The sequence below is a fragment of the Triticum aestivum genome, chromosome 5B (assembly GCF_018294505.1).
Source record: "Triticum aestivum cultivar Chinese Spring chromosome 5B, IWGSC CS RefSeq v2.1, whole genome shotgun sequence".
NCBI classification, from domain to species: domain Eukaryota; kingdom Viridiplantae; phylum Streptophyta; class Magnoliopsida; order Poales; family Poaceae; genus Triticum; species Triticum aestivum.
In genome coordinates, this window is record NC_057807.1 from 19,973,122 (window position 1) to 19,993,926 (window position 20,805).

Below are 20,805 nucleotides of genomic sequence, written 5' to 3' on the forward strand. Positions count from 1 at the left end.
TACAGATGCAGGACACCGAGCCATACGTCAATGTGGCTACGTTCGCTGGGGGGAACCGGCTACGCCAGAGGACGGCGTCATCGCGGCAAGCCTTCAGCGTAGCGGTGAGTGAGGGGGATTCCTGCCGATAAATTCAAATATTGAAGTTTGGTAAAGCCAACAAAAGCTTCTGATATAGATATATTGCAGTATGATAAATCCAGATACACTAGCTGCTTGAGATCTGTGAATGATACTGGAAGCTTACGTATTCCAGTGCAAACTGATAGGTCAAGATGCATCAGACCTTTCATGTCACCAATTGACTCCGGCAATGCCGAGATATTACGGGAGCCACTAAGGTTGAGGTAATTTAATTCTGTGAGCTCGGTTATACAACTGGGAATCACATGACCTTGGATCCTTGGAGCATGAAGATATCTTAATTGCTTCAGTTGACCAATGGAATCAGGTAACCTACAAATAAGGCATTGACTTAAATCTAAGACATGGAGGCATGTAGCTAGTGAAAATGCATCCTCATGAAGTGCTAATTTGCGACAATCAAGAAAATGCAACGCCTTTATATTTGCAGGAAAAGTCATGGACAACTGCAACGGCTTCGTACAGTCCGTGAGCAATGCATAGCGGCATCTGTCTCCCCCAGCACCGCCCTTATCGTTGACTTGATCGGCCAACATCCTTCTGGCGAGATTGTGCACTAGGTCATGCATTGTGAACAATGCAACATCTTTGACCCGATGTCTATCACTCTGCAACAAAAATACCTAATGGTGTCAGAATTTTGAATTTACTTCATTTTATAGTAGTATATTTATCAATAGAAGTACTTTCGTAGCACTGTACAGAAGTGTAATCATATAGAATATTTAATAGAAAATTCTGTACGATTTGTTTCATGCCCATTTGGGATTAGTATTTCATATCGAACCTGTACAGGTTAAGAAGAAATTAGTTAGTACAGTGGACTAAAGAAACAAATATATGGGAGGATCAATCAAAAAAAGTTGGCCGCTCTTCCATGGGAGGAAGTACCATAATAGCGGGAAATACACTTTGGTTCCTGGTTGTATATGCATCCTATATGGGATTTTTTTAATATTTTAATAAAAAGTCAAAATAGCTAAGAAGTATTTTGACAAAACACTTGACTTACTTTTGCACTAGTATATAAATCTCAACGAAAAAAAAACAAAAGTTGACCTCACAGCAAAAAAGACAAAATTTATTTGCTATTATAGGTCACTATTCACACTATATTAGCCAAAAATTTGTCTTTTTTGAAAAGAAGTCAACGGGATATTTTTTTGTGGATTTTTTTTTCTCACGAGTACAATAAAAGGTCAAGTTTATTTTAAAAAGAAAATTCAGAAATTTTCAACTTTTTGTTGAATTACTAATTTTTTTTCTCATATAGTGTGCATATGTCCCCATAGACCAAAAGTTTCCCTCCCATAATAGCAAGCTAGTTTCATTTCCATGTTGGATACTGCTTGGCAATAGCGCAGGAGCACCATCAACGAAGTGACAAATTTGCCACACCCATGCAATGCCTCTTCACGTGAATTTTTTATTCCATCTCCAAAGATGTACAGTGACTCATTGACCTTGATGTACAAATATGGAGAACAATGACTAGTTTTACACTTTAACAAGTATGGTAACCTACACATGTGTAGCGAAACAGTACATAATTGATATTACCTGACCACATGCCAAATATCACTTCTATGAGAATTATTTATTTGGAAATGGAGGCATACCCCGGGCCTCTGCATCATGATGATGCATGCGGCCCTCTTATTAAAAATCCATAAAGTCTCGTCATAAAGGTCTTACAGCTCGCAAACGGAGCAACACAAAGTACAAAAACCGAAAAAATACAAGCGGACAAAGACAACCGATACAGTAATTATAAGAATAAGCTCCCTAGACTCCTATCCTGTTATGCGAACGCCATCCGAACCGGTTGAATATAACCCGAGCCACCATCTCCCATTGATTGCACCCAATAACCAAAGGCTCCCTGGAGTCCATAGGAGTGAGTAAGGAGGACCACGTACGGATCCAAGTTGTAACTCTGAAGATAACCTGCAAAAAAGTTAAGTTGTGTTGTCTGTTAAAACTCATATCATTTCTGCAGTTCCATATAGCCCATAATAACGCGCATATTCCAATCCGAATACGAGCTGTCGTGATCTGTTCAACCCCAGCTAACCACGTCCCAAACAAAGACGCAATATCTACTGGAGCATTGATATTAAAAGCTATATGAATCGTTCTCCAAAGTAACTTGGCAAGTGGGCATTCAAGAAATAAATATTGTATTGTCTCATCCTGAGCACAAAAACAACACCGCGAGTTGCCTACCCATCGCCTCTTAAGTAGGTTGTCCTTTGTGAGTATTACTTGCTTGTGGACAAACCACATAAAATTTTTAATCCGCAAAGGAACCATAACCTTCCATATATGTAATGACTTTGAGAGGGGGCCAGAATTAATCAAATCCGTATAAAAAGATTTTACAGTAAATATCCCATTTTTAGTTAAATTCAGTTGTGTTGAGTCCGGCAAGTCGGAGAGTCGAACTTCAATCAATCTCCGAACCAAGTGCATCCAGGCTGTCCATCTCTCACCCACTAATGTACGTCTGAACTGGATGTTCAAGGGGATAGTTTGAAGGACGATACCTATGTAATCCTCCTTGTGTTGCACAATATTGTAGAGGGTAGGATATTGTAAGGGTAGAGGCATCTCTCCTAATCACGTATCCTCCCAAAATCTTGTTGACATCCCGTTGCCAACCAAGAATTTGACCCTACGAAAGAACATGTCCTTCGTTCTCATAAGTCCCTTCCAGAACGGCAAATCAGTGGGTCTGATGGTAGCCTGGGCTAGCATTTTCGAGTGCAAATACTTATTGCGCGGGATTTGAGACCACATGCCCTCCGGCTCTGTCTCTAACCTGTATAACCATTTGCTCATAAGGCATATATTCTTAATTTCTAAGTTCTCAATACCAAGGCCCCCTTGGTCTTTAGGTCGACACAGGATATCCCATCGCGCGAGGCGGTATTTCCTCTTGGCCTCATCAGACTGCCAAAAGAAACAAGATCTAAAGAAATCAAGTCGCTTTCGGACCCCTTTCGGAATTTCGAAGAACGAAAGTAAAAACATTGGCATGCTAGTCAGTACTGAGTTAATCAGAACTAGCCGACCGCCATATGACATCAGCTTGCCCTTCCAGTAGCTAAGTTTTTTTCAATTCGTTCTTCAATACATTTCCATTCTTTATTGGATAGCTTACGGTGATGAATCAGAATACCCAAATAACTGAATGGTAAAGCACTTAATTCGCATCCAAACAATTTTCTGTATGTATGTTCCTCGTCTTTGGCCTTCCCAAAGCAGAACACCTCGCTCTTATGAAAATTGATTTTTAAGCCAGACAATTGTTCAAATAGGGGATTTTTAAGCCTTAGCCATGTCATGTTTCATGAATAGAATAGTGTCATCCGCATATTGTAGAATGGACACCCCTCCATCAACTAGATGAGAAACTAGACCCTCTACATGGCCATGCTGCTTAGCCCTGCCAATAATGACGGCCAACATATCTGCCACAATATTGAACAGAAGAGGTGACATGGAATCCCCTTGTCTCAACCCCTTATGCGTCTGGAAGTAGTGACCGATGTCATCGTTCACCTTAATTCCGACACTACCCTTCTGGACTATGAGAATTTCAAGGTGCTGATATTTGGCTCATATGGGATGTAAACTCATTAGAAACTACACGCAGTTGCATTTTTTGAAAGACTCACGGAGGTGTGTAGTATCAGAGTATATATGAACACGCACATGTATTTTGTAAACTATGCATATCTTTTTAATCTGTACGAATCAGGTGCCAAAATAGAGCAACAATTTGTGCAAATTCATCTCATTTGTGCATTTCACAAATGATTATATTTTGTCACGATTTTTTGCTGAGCACAACCTCACATCTTTGTACAATATAATACTTATGATTCTGTTAAGTTGCATTCTTTTTACAACACGGGCACCATACTATTATATATATGCACATGATAATATGCTTTTGCTCCAATGTGAGCTCAAATACGTAAAATTGAAAAGAATAGTATAATTATGCCCATCTGTCTTATCAATGTTAGTTTCAAAAAATTTACAAAGGTCGAAACGATTAGGCTCATACAGATTGCGCATGCTGTGGTGCAACCTACTCAAACTGCTTTCATGCCGGACAGGAACATCCTTGAAGGGGTTGTGGTCCTTCATGAAATGTTCCATGAGATTCACACAAAAAAACTTGATGGAGTTATTTTCAAGGTGGATTTCGAGAAGGCGTACGATAAAGTCAAATGGCCGTTCCTTCAACAGCCTTACGCATGAAGGGCTTTGATGAACCTTGGCGACGCCGGGTAGAATCTTTCATGCAAAAAGGGAGTGTTGGAATTAAAGTGAATGACGATATAGGTCATTATTTCCAGACACACAAGGGCCTGAGACAAGGTGATCCCATGTCTGCTATCTTGTTCAACATTGTGGTTGATATGTTGGCGATCCTAGTAGGGAGGGCAAAGAAGGCCGGTCAGGTGGGTGGCTTGATACCTCATCTAGTTGATGGTGGTGTGTCCATCCTGCAGTACGATGATGATACAATCATCTTCATGGAGCACGACTTGGCAAAAGCGAGAAATATGAAGTTGGTGTTGTGCTTATTTGAACAATTGACTGGATTGAAGATTAACTTTCATAAAAGCAAGTTGTTCTGCTTTGGTAGAGCCAAGGACGAACAAGAGGCTTATAGGCAATTTTTTGTATGTGAATTGGGGGCTTTACCTTTTACGTACCTAGGTATATCAATTCACCATCGTAAGCTAACAAACAGAGAGTGGAAGTGCATCGAGGATCGGTTTGAGAAGAAACTGAGTTGCTGGAAAGGAAAACTCATGTCATATGGAGGCCGATTGATTCTTATTAATTCGGTGCTCATGGGTATGCCTATGTTTCTCTTATCCTTCTTTGAAGTCCTAGTTGGGGTTAGGAAAAGGCTGGACTTCTATCGATCCCGATTCTTCTGGCAGAGTGATGAACTTAAGAGAAAATACCGACTCGCCAAATGGGATATCATCTGTCGACCAAAGGACCAGGGGGCCTTGGTATCGAGAATCTTGAAGTCAAGAACAAATGTCTTCTCAATAATGGCTGTATAAATTGTCAGTTGAGACTGAGGCAACGTGGGCGCAGATTCTCCGTAGTAAGTATCTGCAGTCCAAGACTTTGTCCCAGGTGTCAGTCAGACCAACTGACCCTCCGTTTTGGAAGGGGCTTATGAGAGTCAAAGCCGCCTTCTTTAATAGAACAAAGTTTATTGTCGGTAATGGCAACACCACTTGCTTCTGGGAGGATTCTTGGCTTGGTGAAACGCCGTTGGCGCTCCAGTATCCGTCCCTGTATCGTATTGTTCAGCGTCGTGATTCTCTTGTTGCAACGATTATGCAGTCCATTCCCCTTAATATTCAGTTTAGGAGGGTGCTTGTTGGCGACCGGTGGGAAGCATGGCTTCATTTGGTGAGTAGACTGATGGAGGTTCGGCTAGCTCATCAGCCCGACCAGTTGTGTTGGAAGCTTACTAGGTCTGGAGAGTTTATAGTCAAGTCGATGTATATCGATGTCATTAACTCTAGTATTATTCCTAGTTCCAAACATGTTTGGAAAGTCAAAGTTCCTTTGAATATTAAAGTGTTTATGTGGTTTGTGTATAAACAAGTAATTTTAACGAAGGATAATTTGGTTAAGCGCAACTGGACAGGATCTACTAGGTGTAGTTTCTGTGATCGGGATGAGACTATCAAGCACCTCTTCTTTGATTGCCCGTTTGCAAGAGTTTTATGGCGCACCGTGCAAATTGCCTTTAATATTACTCCTCCGAATTCGGTCAGCACGTTATTTGGAACGTGGCTTATTGGGATAGAGTCCGAAACAGCTAGACACATTCGTGTAGGAGTACGTGCGTTGTTATGGGCAATTTGGAACTGCCAAAATGATTTGGCTTTTAACAGAACAACAACTATTCATTTTTTGCAGGTTTTATTCCGGGCTACCGCGTTGATCCGTACGTGATCCTTACTCACTCCGACAGAGGCCAGGAAGCGTTTGGTTACTGGATCTGTCTGGTGGGAGATGGTAGCGCGGGACATCTTCAACCAGTTTGGATGGCGATCATGTAATAGGATAGGCGATTAGTTTACCTATCTTTTGTTTTGCCAGCCGGTTGTGGCTTTTGGGCCTTTAGTTTTTGGCGTTGTGGCTCTGTGAGCTTGCCATTTTTTATTTTTTGCAACACTTTAAGACCTTGTTGAACCTATTTTATCTATAAATGTGGCCATATGCATCGTTCTGATGCAGAGGCCGGAGAGTCCCCCTTTTCGAAGAAAAAAAATGTAGTAACTCACTGAAGGTGGCTTTGAATATTCGAGGAAGGACATTCCCAAAAGTTGTGTAATATATTTCTCGCAGAGCTGCATAGAATCAAATATCCTAGATGGCTCAATGAGTCGAAGAGCTATCCATTGGTGAAATAGATCATACTTCACTATATTGTGACCTTTTGGAAATATTGCACAATAGAAAAAACACAACTTTAAGTATTCAGACATATGGCTATAGCTTAACCGCAAGGATGCAAGTACTTCATTATTTATGGACGATGGGTCCTCCGAAGTAGATATGTTCCATATATGATTGTCTCTCACCGACTCCCATTCATCAGACGTCTTGCCATTCAGAGCGTATCCAAATGATTGAGCTGCTAAGGCGACACCTCCGCACTTGGTGGCAATCTCCCTTCCTATATGCTTCAATTGTTTCTTGTCGACTCGGTCTTTGAAGGCAGTCTTCTGTTTTATTGTTTTCCAGCAGTCTCTAGCTTGTATGGCTCAATTGTATGACAAATTTCCCTTGCAATGGCTTCATCTCTTGTGGTTACAATAACTGTGACTGCTAGCAACACCAAGCCTTAGCATAGACTTCAAAGATTTTAGTGTATCTGGATTCTTCTCCCACACATCATCTAAGACAATAAGAACCCTCTTATCAACAAGTAGCACTCTGAAGTTTATTATGTATCATCTGCCTTTCAGCTACATGGCTCTCTGCTGATAACTGTAATATTATAGAGTTGCCAATTTTATTGAGGTCTGTCAAACACCATATTGCTGTGTACGTGACAAGGGGCTGCCGCACCATATCTTGCTATGCATATCTTGGTAGTTCGGTTAGGTAGTTAGCTAGAGTCTATCTTCCCTTTGTAGTCTTATCTCTATCTAGCTTCCTCTCCAAGATGTGATCTAAACTGTATGCGCTATCAAGGAGGTGCCCCCTCGAGTTGAGGTACGACGCTTTCTGCCATCGCACATGGTAATCAGAGCCCTTCTCTTCCACAACGTCTAAACCCTAAAACTCCATCCAGTGCAAATCATGACGTCCTCCTCCGGTGCCTCCCAGGCATGCCTCAACGGCAAAGTAACAGAGAGGCTCTCCCGCACCAACTACGTCCTCTGGCGCGCGCAGATCATGCCACAGCTGAGGGGCGCGGGTGCCTTCGGCTACTTCGCCAGGATGCGCGGCTTTGCCGACGAGCTGGCCGCCGCCGGGAAGCCTCTCTAGGACGATGAACTCATCTCCTACATCATCCACGGCCTTGACATGGACAACCAGCCGCTCGTCTCCGCCCTTGACGCCTGAACCTCCCCGGTATCCCTCGATGAGCTCTTTGCAATGCTTAGTAATTTTGATCAGAGGGTGGCACTGTACCAGGGATCGGGCTGCTTCAAGTCGTCGGCTAACACAGCAATGCGTGGGCGCGGTGCTACTCACGTCATCGTACTCCACCTCGCTCCAAGGGCAAGCAAGGGAGCGGCGGCAGCAACGACGGGTCCAACTGCCGCGGACGGACTAACTCCACCAACACCAGGGGCCGCCGCGGCGGGTCCTCCAGATCGCGCTCGGACGCAGTGCGCTGCCAGATCTGCGGCAAGCCGGACCACACAGTGAGGGACTGCTGGTACCAGTTCGATGAGGATGAGGCTTCCTCTGAAGATGAAGAAAAGATAGTTGCTACTGCTGACAGCTCTTATGACGTCGATACCAACTGGTATCTTGACAACGGCGCGACAAACCATCTCACCGGTGAACTAGAGAAGGTAACACTCAAGGAGAAGTATCATGGCAAGGACCAGATCCACACCGCAAGTGGTGCAAGTATGAGGATACGTCACATTGGCCATTCAGTTTTTCGTACCCCACATAGACAATTTCATCTTAGGAAAATGCTGCATGTCCCTAGCACCGACAATAATCTTCTATATGTCCATCAAATCACCCTTGACAATCATGTTTATATTGAGTTTCACCCCTTCTTCTTTTTGATCAAGGATTAGGTCACGAGGAAAACTCTCCATCGAGGTAGATGTGTCTGAGGCCTGTATCCGTTGATTCCGGAGGTTCGAAGATACAATAAACAAGCTTGTGGTGCTATCAAGCTTTCAGCCACAAGATGGCACGACCGTTTAGGGCATGCTTCATTTTCCTTAGTTGATCGTTTACTCAAAAAGAATAAGCTCCTGTTTGTTGGTGAGCACAATGTTGAAACCATTTGTGATGCTTGTCAGAGAGCAAAAAGCCATCAACTCCCTTATCCTATTTCCACCAGTGTTTCTACTCAACCATTGCAGTTAATTTTTTTCTGATGTGTGGGGTCCTGCCCCAAGCTCCGTTGGTAGACACACATACTATGTTAGCTTTATTGATGACTATAGCAAGTTTTCCTGGCTCTACCTTCTTAAAAAAAGGTTAGAAGTGTTCCAAGTCTTTAAAATCTTTCAGGCTCTTGTTGAACGCTAGTTTGACAGAAAAATTCTTGCTGTCCAATCAGACTGGGGAGGAGAATACGAAAAATTAAACTCCTTCTTCCAAACACTAGGAATTTCCCATCATGTGTCATGCCCCCACGCTCACCAACAAAATGGGTCGGCAGAACGCAAGCATAAACACATTGTTGAGGTTGGCCTTGCCCTCTTGGCCGGAGTTTCGATGCCCTTAAAATTTTGGGACGAAGCGTTCCTTAATGCCATTCACATCATCAACATGCTTACTAGTAGGGTTATCAACAATGAAACTCCCATAGAAAGGCTTCTCCACACAAAACCAGATTATAAATCTCTTCGTGTGTTTGGATGCGCATGCTGGCCAAATCTCCGCCCTTACAACAATCGCAAGCTTATGTTTCGCTCCAAACAGTGTGCGTTTCTTGGGTATAGCGCTCAGCACAAACCTGTCAAATGCCTTGACATCTCTACTGGTCGTGTCTACATCTCTAGAGATGTTGTTTTCGATGAGACAAAGTTCCCTTTTACTTATCTACAGCCTAACGCTGGTGCCTTACTTCGCAAAGAAATCCTTCTTCTTCCACCTCACCTTTCTGGTTATGATCAAGGGGGGCACGATAACTGCGATGATCATTTGTTGACTAATCCTCCTAACTATTTGCATGAGTTTTGTGATGCCCTGGGAGATCATAGCGGTGAAAACGGTGAAGAAAATGGTGAAAACAGCAAAGAAAACAGTGCAACACACTGCCCATATCGCATGTGTCACGGCGGGGGAGCAGATTCCGCCTCGGGATCCAGCACGCCAGCTGCGGCGGGTGAATCCACCTCGGGATCCAGCATGTCAGCGGCGGCTGGCGGATCCACCTCAGATCCTGGCGCGACAGCAGCGACAACACCCAACCCTGCATCCGGCGCGCTAGCAGCGACCGGCTCCATGTTGGCCACGCGACCAGCTGTGGTTGGTGGTGGCGGCTCCACCAGTCCGCGCGAATCAGTGGCTACCATGCGCCCGGCTCCCACCGGCCCAATCGGCTAGCGCTTCGGCAGCCAGCCGGCTGTCTACAAGCGGTGTGACGCGGGGCGATCGGCTGGCGCGGACCCAGCTGTGGCAGGCATGGGATCAGGTGCAGATCCCTGCCAACCCGTGGGTACTGGTCGGGTGGGATCTTCTGCGCCGGATTCCTCTCTAACGCCTCAGCCGCGAGCCACAAAAGATCACCCAGCCTCGGAACCTGCCAAAACTGCTGGTGCAGGCGGATCCGCCTCGGATCTGGCACAGGAGGACTCATCTGCGGGATCTTCTATGGCACAGAACAACCCCGTTGCATCACAACGCCGTACATGACTGCAGTCAGGGGTAACTAAGCTAGTTGATTGCAGGCACATAACAAAATATGGTATGATTTTTTCTACAGGTGAACCAGGTGAGCCCAACACACTTGAGGAGGCCCTTGGTGATGAGAAGTGGAGAAATGCAATGCATGAGGAATATGTGGCACTACAAGAAAAAAAACGTGGCATTTAGTTCCTCCAAGGCAAGGTAAAAATCTCATTGATTGCAAATGGGTTTTTAGGATCAAACGAAAGTCTGATGGAACAGTTGATCGTTACAAGGCAAGGCTAGTTGCTAAAGGCTTTAAACAAAGATATTGCATAGACTATGAGGACACCATTAGTCCAGTTGTAAAAGCTGCAACCATTCGCCTTGTCCTATCTATTGTTGTTTTCAGGGATGGAGTCTTCAACAGCTAGACGTACAGAACGCCTTTCTTCATGGTGTTCTGGGAGAGAAGGTTTACATGAAACAACCTCCTGGGTTTGAAAACAAACATGCACCCTCTCATGTATGCGGGCTTGATAAAGCATTGTATGGATTGAAACAGGCCCCTAGAGCATGGTATTCTCGTCTCAGCAAGAAGATGCAAATGATTGGCTTTGTTCCTTCAAAGTCTGACACTTCATTGTTTATTTACAGTAAGTCCAATACATCAATATTTGTTCTTATATATTTTGATGATATTATTGTCACAAGTTCATCTGATGAGGCAATAACATGACTGTTGAAGGACTTAAGTGTTGAGTTTGCTCTAAAGGATCTTGGAGACTTGCACTATTTCCTAGGGATTTATGTAAAGAAGCACAAGGATGAACTTCATCTCTCCCAGGAAAAATATGCAAATGATCTGGTAAGAAAAGCTGGGTTGCAAGGTTGTAAACCTACCACTACTCCTTTGTCTAGTACAGAAAAATTGTCTCTCACAGAAGGAACACCCTTGAGCTCAGAAGACAGCACAAAATACAGAAGTCTAGTGGGCACACTTCAATATTTAACTCTCACACGACTTGATATTTCTTTTGCTGTCAACAAGGTGTGTCAATTCCTTCATGAACCAACCACAGTTCATTTGACTGCTGCAAAACGTATAGTCAGATATGTGAAAGATACTATGAGCATTGGCCTTAATTTTAGCAAGTCATCTTCCACTCTTGTTAGTGCATTTTCTGACTAAGATTGGGCAGGATGTTTGGATGATAGATGTTCCACGGGTGGTTTTATAGTGTCTCTTGGATCTAATTGATCTCCTGGTGTGCCAGAAAACAAGCTACTGTTTCCAGGTCTAGCACAGAGGCAGAGTATAAGGCACTGGCTAATGCTACGACGGAGATTATATGGGTACAGTCCATTCTTAGGGAGCTTGGTGCGAGAACTACTCAAGCTCCATGTCTGTGGTGTGACAATTTGGGTGCAACTTATCTCTCAGCAAATCCAGTTTTTCATGCAAGAACAAAACATATTGAGATAGATTTTCACTTTGTCAGAGAAAGAGTTGCTAGTAAACTCCTAGACATTCGGTTCATACATTCCAAGGACCAGGTTGCAGATGGGTTTACAAAAGCCTTGCCCATACGAAGCTTTGAGAACTTCAAGTATAATCTCAACTTGATGAAGTTGTGATTAAGGGAGGGTGTCAAACACCATATTGCTGTGTACGTGACAAGGGGCTGCCTCACCATATCCTGCCATGCATATCTTGGTGGTTCGGTTAGGTAGTTAGCTAGAGTCTATCTTTCCTTTGTAATCTTATCTCTATCTAGCTTCCTCTCCAAGATGTAATCTAAACTGTATGCGTTATCAGGAAGGTGCGCCCTGCCTATAAACACGTACGGCGTCTCCTCGAGTTGAGGTATGACGCTTTCCGCCATCGCACAAGGTCAAGATTTTGGGACACATAGACCCACACCTTACAGTAGTCTATGAACTGGGAATCGTTGAAAACTAACTGAGCCAAGGTTGTCTTGCCAATACCTCCAAAGCCATATATTGGAAGGACAGTAAACTCTGGTGTTATTCTCCCAGATAAAGTAGCCACTATTTTCTGTTTTTCTTCAGTTCTCCCGACAATCAGTGCTTCTTCCACATCTGATGCTGTTTCTCTTCTGTCAGTATCTTGCTGCATATTAGAGGCATTGTGTGGCGTGGAGCTGAAACATGTGTTTTGATATGCCATCTTGTACAGTTCTTTTGTCGATATCTTCAATGCATCAACCATCGTATTCTTGGGATCAATTGTGGGACAAGGGGGCACAGCTGTGAACTGAAAGAAAATATAGTATTTGTAAGTACATGGAATTGATCGAACATGTATCACTGTCATCATCTCTTGGAAACAAAATAAGTTTGAGATTATTTATACCAAAATCAAAGTTAATAGATGATTTTTTTAATTAAAGTCCTTCAAGAAAGTGCAAACCTGCAGCTGATAAAAGGTTGTTGTGAAAATGACACCTTGGAAAAAATGCAATATCCCCAAACATAAGAAGTTTGATCCTCCAAAATTTGAGAAAGCGACGGTAGGACAAAATTAAACCCTTCAAAGAATACAACATCCTACAGTACAAATCGGCAACACAACAACCCAGTTTTATTTTATTTTTAAAAAAGAACTTCACCACAACAACCAAAACACCTACCTACGAACACACTTGGCACATGGTAGCTAACTAACTGGATTTTTGTCTAAGCTTAATTACCTGGATTTTTGCCCCAGTTTCAGTAGCAGACTCATCTGCACTTTTTGTTGTACCAAGTCTATCCATTATATGCTGTGTATCTGGTCTTTTTGCTGGGTTAAAGTCGGTGCACTCTATTACTATCTCAGCGCATACTTGTACTTGTACCAGTTGTGTGTCTGCCTGTGATTGATCCAACCTACTTTTCCACTTCTCAAGTACCTGCGAAATTGCCATCACGTCTTATGAAAAGGACCAATGTATCTGATAAAGGAACACATGGAAGATCTGTGTATCTTCATGTAAAGCAGAGTGCCAAAATCCAAAGAAAGCATAAAAAAAAGAGAGTGAGGAGACCTAAAATAATTGCAAAACACTTATGCCACCCCCCGAAGCAACAGGCCATGACAAAGATTAATAGTCGCATAGCAAGCTACAACCAAACGCAGTGAGCTTAGCTAAAACGAACAACTCGAACTGGCAAAGGAAGAGCATTCATATTGGAAATGCTACGTATAGCGTCCCACTACGTAAATATATATCACTTAATTTGTACACCCTCCGTTCACAAATATGAGATGTTTTGGACATTTCAATATGGACTACATATGGACTGAAATGAGTGAAGAAACATACTAGAATGCGTCTATATACATCCGAATCAGACAAAGTTAGAACATCTTATAATAGTGGACATTTAAGGACAATTTAGCATGCCGTACTATGGCAAAATGTTACAACTCAAATATTTGTCAGCCAGATTGTAATAGATTGTAACATGTAGATGCATTGTTGCAACTGGCGTCACTATTCCTACGTATCTAGAAATTTTAAGATTATCTTGATACCTGCAGAAAAGATGTTTGATTTTTTTCACCTAACCTACATGTTGCATTACTATGTGATCAAAGAATGATATTAAGCTATGCCTAAATAGAAGAATGGCGTCTCTCAGATAAGAAATAGAAGAATGGTATTACACAAAGTAATGTAACTCAGTAATCTTGAAATCAGCCTTCATGTTGGTACGGACACGTCTTACATTGTCAATATCAGCATATCCCTTCTCTCCTGTTAGTATCTCTGTGATTATCATGCCAAGACTATATATGTCTAACTTGAATGTGATGTTCCTGCACGCATAGAATTCTGGTGCCACATATCCCCTGCATGAATATTTATATAATCTGACTGATTAATGGGAAAAGGGATCAATATTCATTAACTCATACATAACAAAAGCGATTTCAATTTTCATGGCAACCTTACATAGTTCCAATCAGTTTTGAAGCAATAGTCTGGCTTTGTTTTTCATCAAAGCACCTCGATAGACCAAAATCAGCAACTTTAGGCATCATATTATCATCTAGCAATATGTTTGCAGGTTTAAGATCCAGGTGAACGATGTGTTTTTGGTGAAGATAATATAAACCGTCACAAATTCCGTTGATAATTTGATAGCGCTTTCTCCATTCAAGTCAACAAGATGCATCTACAAAACGGCAGCGAAGAAAGCTGGTTTAGTGTTTGAGATACTTATGAAGTCCTTAACGATTAAACGCCAAATATATTGATGCTTCAACCAAATAGTTCCATATGATCCTACCGGTGATTTGCTTATCATGACTCCCTTTAGGTAGATATTCAAAGCAGAGTAACCTTTGTCGTACTTCTGCCAAGACAAGTTTTCCTTCGCAGTCTAGCATTTCCCCTTGTGTGTCACAGCAATATCCCAGGAACCGCACTATATTTTTGTGCTTTGCCTTCATCAAACAACGAACCTCTTCGCTGAATTTCTTCTCATCAATATCAACCATTTCAATAAGCTTCTTCACAGCAAGTGTGCCATTGCCAAGCATTCCCTATAACAGCAACATGTGTTGGCAGCGTCAACTCTCAAATAAATTGTGATCAAGACATTTGCAACTGAGAGTTACCATATTCAAACCTTATAAACCCTTGCGAAGCCACCATACCCAGTTTCCTTGTCATCAGCGAAACCGCTAGTGATGTGCTCCAGAAGTGATAATGGTAGGGCCTTTGGTTCTGCGGTTTTATCATATAGCATACGCTCCAGTTCACTTCTTGGGGTGACAGCTTGGCTATCCATTTGCAGTTACAAACAAGATACTGTTGAACCAAGAAAAAGTGCAACTGCATTATTTATGAAGCTATTAGACATGGCTCCAAGATTACTCAATGAAGATGAAAGACAAGTAAATATCATATGGCAATACACTTAAAAAAATACTATGAATACAACACCTTTAGGAAAACATTTCACAACACTACACTTTAGCATGATACATTTTACAAAACCACTCTCTCAGAAATTATATTGAAATTATTTGAATGAAAGATACCACTATAGATGCATTCTAAACAAGATCAAGTCTTGGGAATTAAAGCTAGCAATGATGCAGGGGCACACCTTTCTTTTTGTAACAGAGAGCCTCCTCGTCAATTTGCATTAAAGAAACCCGCAGTTTTAACTTACAGCAATTCAAAAGAAACTAAGAAACTAAAGAGCAGCAGCCAAACATAAAAGTCTCAGGTAACCAAGCAAGGTCCTCGAGACAGCAGCATAACATAGTTTTTGCGCATGTCCTATTATTACAATCACCAGGCTCAAGGTGTCCGAACCCAAAAGCAGCAGAAGATGTAGGAGGATGGACAAGATCCAGACAAGCAGGGGGAAATTGCACAGTTGCTTCAAGCAGTAATCTTGAGGGTCGTCGGCGCCAAATCTATGCCTTAACTGTAAATCGCTGGAGGAGCACACTACTTGGCTATCCCGCGAGGATATTTTCCTAGAAAAAAGAAATAGTAATTACCTGGAGAAGAAGCCCGGCTTCAGTGCAGTCGTAGTGTAGTGATGGCGAGTTTTAGAAGTTGTGTACTGTGGAGGAGAAGGGGATTAGGAGACTTTTGTCTCAGGACATGGGTACTTGGGGAGGATTTAGATCGATCCCTGCACTATAATGATAACATGTCTGATTACTTAATTCTTACTCCCTCTGTCCTAAAATATAAGAACGTTTTTAACACTACATTGGTGTCAAAAACGTTTTTATATATGCTGGACAAAACATTTTGAATTGACCTCTGTCGAGACATGTGAGGTAGTCAAAGCATCCCCAGATGACCAGCAGTCAGAGCAGGGTACGTTCCTACTCAAAGCAAAGGCTGAGTCACATTGGCATATATTATCCCAAGAGTCTATTTGATTTTCGGGCCACGGTTTGGTGACGTTGGTAATAAAGAAAATTAGGTTTTTGATCGTCCGTTATTAAAATTATCCTCTAAGTTGGTAAAAATTACCCACCAATGTCACCCGTAAATGAGAAAACGATTCAATTTTTTGGACTAAAAATCGCTGCCTGATCCCCAGCTTCCACGATTTTTTACCCTTCTTTTCTCACGCATGTCCCACCCATGTATTCGTTCATGGGCCGGCCCTTGTGCGGGGCTTCACTCCCCTGTTTTATTCATTTTGCTTTTTTGTACTTTTTTTCCCATTCTGTTTTTTTCTTCTTTATAAATTAATTCGGGATTTAAATATTCTAAAAGTTGCGAGTTTTCAAATTTTTTTTGAGAAATCATAAATATATGTGAATTAAAAAATGTTTAGAAAATCATAATTCTTTTGCAGATTCAAAAAATGTTGATAGTTTTGCAAACTTGTTCGCAAAATTATAAATAAATCACAATTTGAAGAAAATGGTCGGGAAATAAAATCATTTTATTCTTCTTTATAAATTAATTCTGATTTAAATATTATAAAGTTGCGAGTTTTCAAAAAAAAGTTTGAGAAATCATAAATATATGTGAATTAAAAATGTTTAGAAAATCATAAACGTTTTGCAGATTCAAAAAATGTTGATGGTTTTGCAAAACTGTTCGCAAAATTATAAATAAATCACAATTTGAGAAAAATGGTCGAGAAATAAAATCATGTTCATAATTTTGAAAAAATGATCGTGTATTCAAAACATATTTGGGAATCTGAAAAAAATGTTGACATTTTAGAAAATGTTCACAAAAATAAAAATAATATTTGTTTTCTAAATTTGGTTCCCAATTTTTAAAAAAATTCATCGATTCAATTTTTGTTTGATTCAAAAAATGTTAATGAATTGAAAACCGGTTCATACAATTAATTTTTTTTGTAAACAAAACTAATGTTCATGATTTTTTTCAGAAACAAAAAATTTCAAAAAAGAAATGTTTGTCGATTCAAAAAAACTGTTCACTAATTCAAAAGTATTTTATGTCTAGGATTTGATTATTTTTTATAAGTCTTTATATGTCTTGGCGTTGGGAGTAGTTCCTGGTCAATGAGATTTATTTTTAAAGTTTTAAGCATTTCTTTGCGCAACATAAGGATAAGTGTGGCACGCACTTGCAAAACTCATAGCCTTAGGATTTACCGCGTCGAATGCATTGTGATCACGTGGACATCGTGACCATCATCAGCTAGGGTAAAAAAAAAGGCAACATGGTGAGCTACTGTGTTAAAATAAAGTACGCTCATATATCAGGATATTGAGTCATAATTTGGTTAGCCATAATTTTTCGTCTCCCGTTATAACGCACGGGCATATTTTCTAGTAACATCTACATCTATATCTATTTTGTAGAAAACTCCATGATGTTTCTGACATTAAACCCGCAATACATATCAAATGTTTTTTAAAATACTCATATCTTTTAAACCGTAACTCCAAATTTAACATATTATATATGAAATTTGATTAGAAAATTATGTAGAATCTAAATATGATGTTATTTTACCTGTTAACAATTTAAAAAATACTATCTAGGCTGCAATGTTAATCAACAATGCATTATCCGTCTTTTTTTCATATCGGTACTGATTCAGATTGGGGATGAACACCTCGGCAAAATCACGATTGGACATCAGATTGAAAATAAATTTGTTAGAGACACTCAATAAATAAGGACATGCATGACAAGAAATAAAAGGACCCAATAAAGATGGGATGTCCGCTATAAAATAAATAAAAGAGAAAATGCAGAGGAGATCCGATAAAGATGAGATGTTACACTATTCTCATATATATAAGAAGAAGAAAAAGAGGACATGCATGAAAAAAAGTAAAAAGGAGGCATGCATGACAAAAAAATAAAATAAAAGACAAGTTTGATAAGAAATAAATAGTGATGAAATAGGGACCAATACCTATGACATGTATGACAAGAAATAGTGATGAAATAGGGGCGCAAGTACCTACGTCAATAGGAGACTATAAAAAATGTTCTTTTCTAGACAAAAAAACCTCTTTTTATGATTAAAAAATCATGTATCTTTTTAACAACCTTTTTAACTCTTCATGTATTTAAGAAATAGCTAGAAATTCTTAAATTATAAAATATTTTTTGTAAATTAAGAGTGTGTGGTATTTTTTTCTCCCGTTGCAACGCGCAGGCCTTTTTGCTAATAATAATAACATAACATGCGATTCAAAGTTTACCTGCATGTTGAAACCGCACCACACCAAACTTGTAATGGTAAATATTTGTTTTGTCGCTGTTGCTGCTGCCTTTTGGCCGCATGTGTGATGTTGAACATGTGCTGAGATGCTTTTGGTTGCATTACCAATGGAGCTTAGGGGAGCGGGTAAAACCCCTATATTTCTAAAAGAAAAATATTGTTTTGTCTGTGGTTACCTAATAATTGGCTTAATCTTGCCGCTCCACACCAGCTTCTTTTTCTTTGAAGTGGACGGGAGGGGGGGTTGGGGGGATCATGTTTAGGCGCCTTAGCAGTATGCACGCTGTAGCCAGTAGTCTTACAGACACTCTGTTCATAATTTAATTAATTATGTATGGAGTAGCAGGTTCAGGTATTCGATGCTACCGGACGCAAGGAAAAAAAAAGGAATGTTTGCACAAATTCAGCCTGCACTGCAACACTGCAACACTACAACAAAGATGCAAGAAAGCAAAAGCAGGTGGAGTCAGACTTCCTCACACCGGTCGCATTCTCATGCTTTGCTGAGCTCTCTCTCCATTTATACATTTTTTCTTTTCTTTCAATCTGAGGGTGATCCATCTATCTGTTTTCGGCTTATATCTCCTATCCAAACAACCACTTAGGGCTCGCCATGAGCAAGATGATGGGCCTCCACGGGCAATAACTAACTCTTGCTTGTCAGGGCTGCACAACGTTCGGCCTGAATGACGGCAATCGATCAATGCTTCTAGCTGAAATCACCAATTAAATGAAGGTTGCCTAAAAAAACAAATTAAATTAAGGGGTCGACTAAAAAAATTAAATTAAGAGGTACCCTTAAAGGTTACTCCTATCTTGATAAGTGACACACCGCATGTACGCCACTTTTTGCAACCGGTGAGTTTTTTTTCGTATTTGTTTGTTCAAAACATTTTATCTTTTAAATTGTGCGTTCAAATTCCGAACCGTTTTCATCACTGGATTATCGCATCGAGATTTTTGAAACTAGACCTAACGGTAATAGATATTTGACAAACCTTTTATCAACAAAAGAAAGGGGGGAAATGAGCCAGAAGCACAATTTTTCCCACTTTTTTCCCTTTCAGACGGGCATAGCTGTGTCTCTCACGGAAAAAGAAATTGTACCTCCACGAGAAGCAAATATGTGCCTCTCACAGGAGAAATTATGTCCCTCTCACGAAAGCAAAAAAAAAAGAACATGCTTTTTCCTTTCCAAAAGTTGGGACTCTCGCAGTAACAAATTTGTGCCTCCACGAGAAGCAAATATGTGCCTCTCACGAAAGTGGATAAAAAAAAACATATGTTTCCCTTTTCTGAGCGCCTCTCGCCAAAGCAAAGTCGTGCCTCCATGAGAAGCAGATTAGTGACTCTTGTGGAAGAAAAAAACACGTTTTCCTCCCTTCCGTGTGCCTCTCGCGAAAGCAAATCTCTATCTTCACGAGAGGCAAATTTGTGCCTCTAGCAAAAAAAATGCACTCTTTTTTCCTTTAGCCTCTCGTGGAAATCCTGGGAACAACCGGGAAAAATCCAAAAAAAAATACTCATCTAAAACCCCCAAAACCGGGCAAAATCCAAAAAACCCAAGAAAAAACTCATCAAAAAGCTGAAAACACGTAAAAAAAATTAAAACAATCCCGAGGAAGCGCCTAGCACGAGACACATGACGTTGGTTGAGAGCACACCATTTCTGCCCACCAAAAATGACCTTTGCAAGTCTTCCACAAGAGGTACCCCTTAGTTGCTCACGCTTCCCGCCCGTTGCACCACTTAAGGGCAAAATGGTAAGTGGCGCACCCCCCGCCCCCACCCCGCCACCCACCACATACACAGGTTTCATTAGTAGCTCGGCTCATCAGGCTAGCGCTTTTTTAACACCAGGTTTCTTTCATGTTTTTATCTGCAGGTTTTTCTGGTTTTTACCTTTTTCCTTCTTTTTGTTTATTGTTTTCTTTTCATTTTCATATTTTTTTTATTTTTTAAAGATTTTTCAAACTCATGATTTTTCAAAATTCATGAACTTCTTAAAATCCATAAACTTTATTGAATTTCATGAAGTTTTCAAATCTGCAAACGTTTTCCAAATTCATGAACTATCAAACTCATGATTTTTCACAATTCATGGACTTCTTCAAATCCATGAACTTTATCAAATTTCGTGAAGTTTTCAAATCTGCAAATATTTTCCAAATTCATGAACTATTTTTAAAATTCAAAAACGTTTTCCAAATTCATGTACTTTATTTTTCAAATCCATGAACTTTTGTCAAATTTCATGATTTTTTTCAAATTCATACCTTTTCGTAAGAAAATATGAACTTTATTTCAGTCCACGGTTTTTTCGTTGCAAAATCATGAACTTTTTTCAAATTCAGGAATATT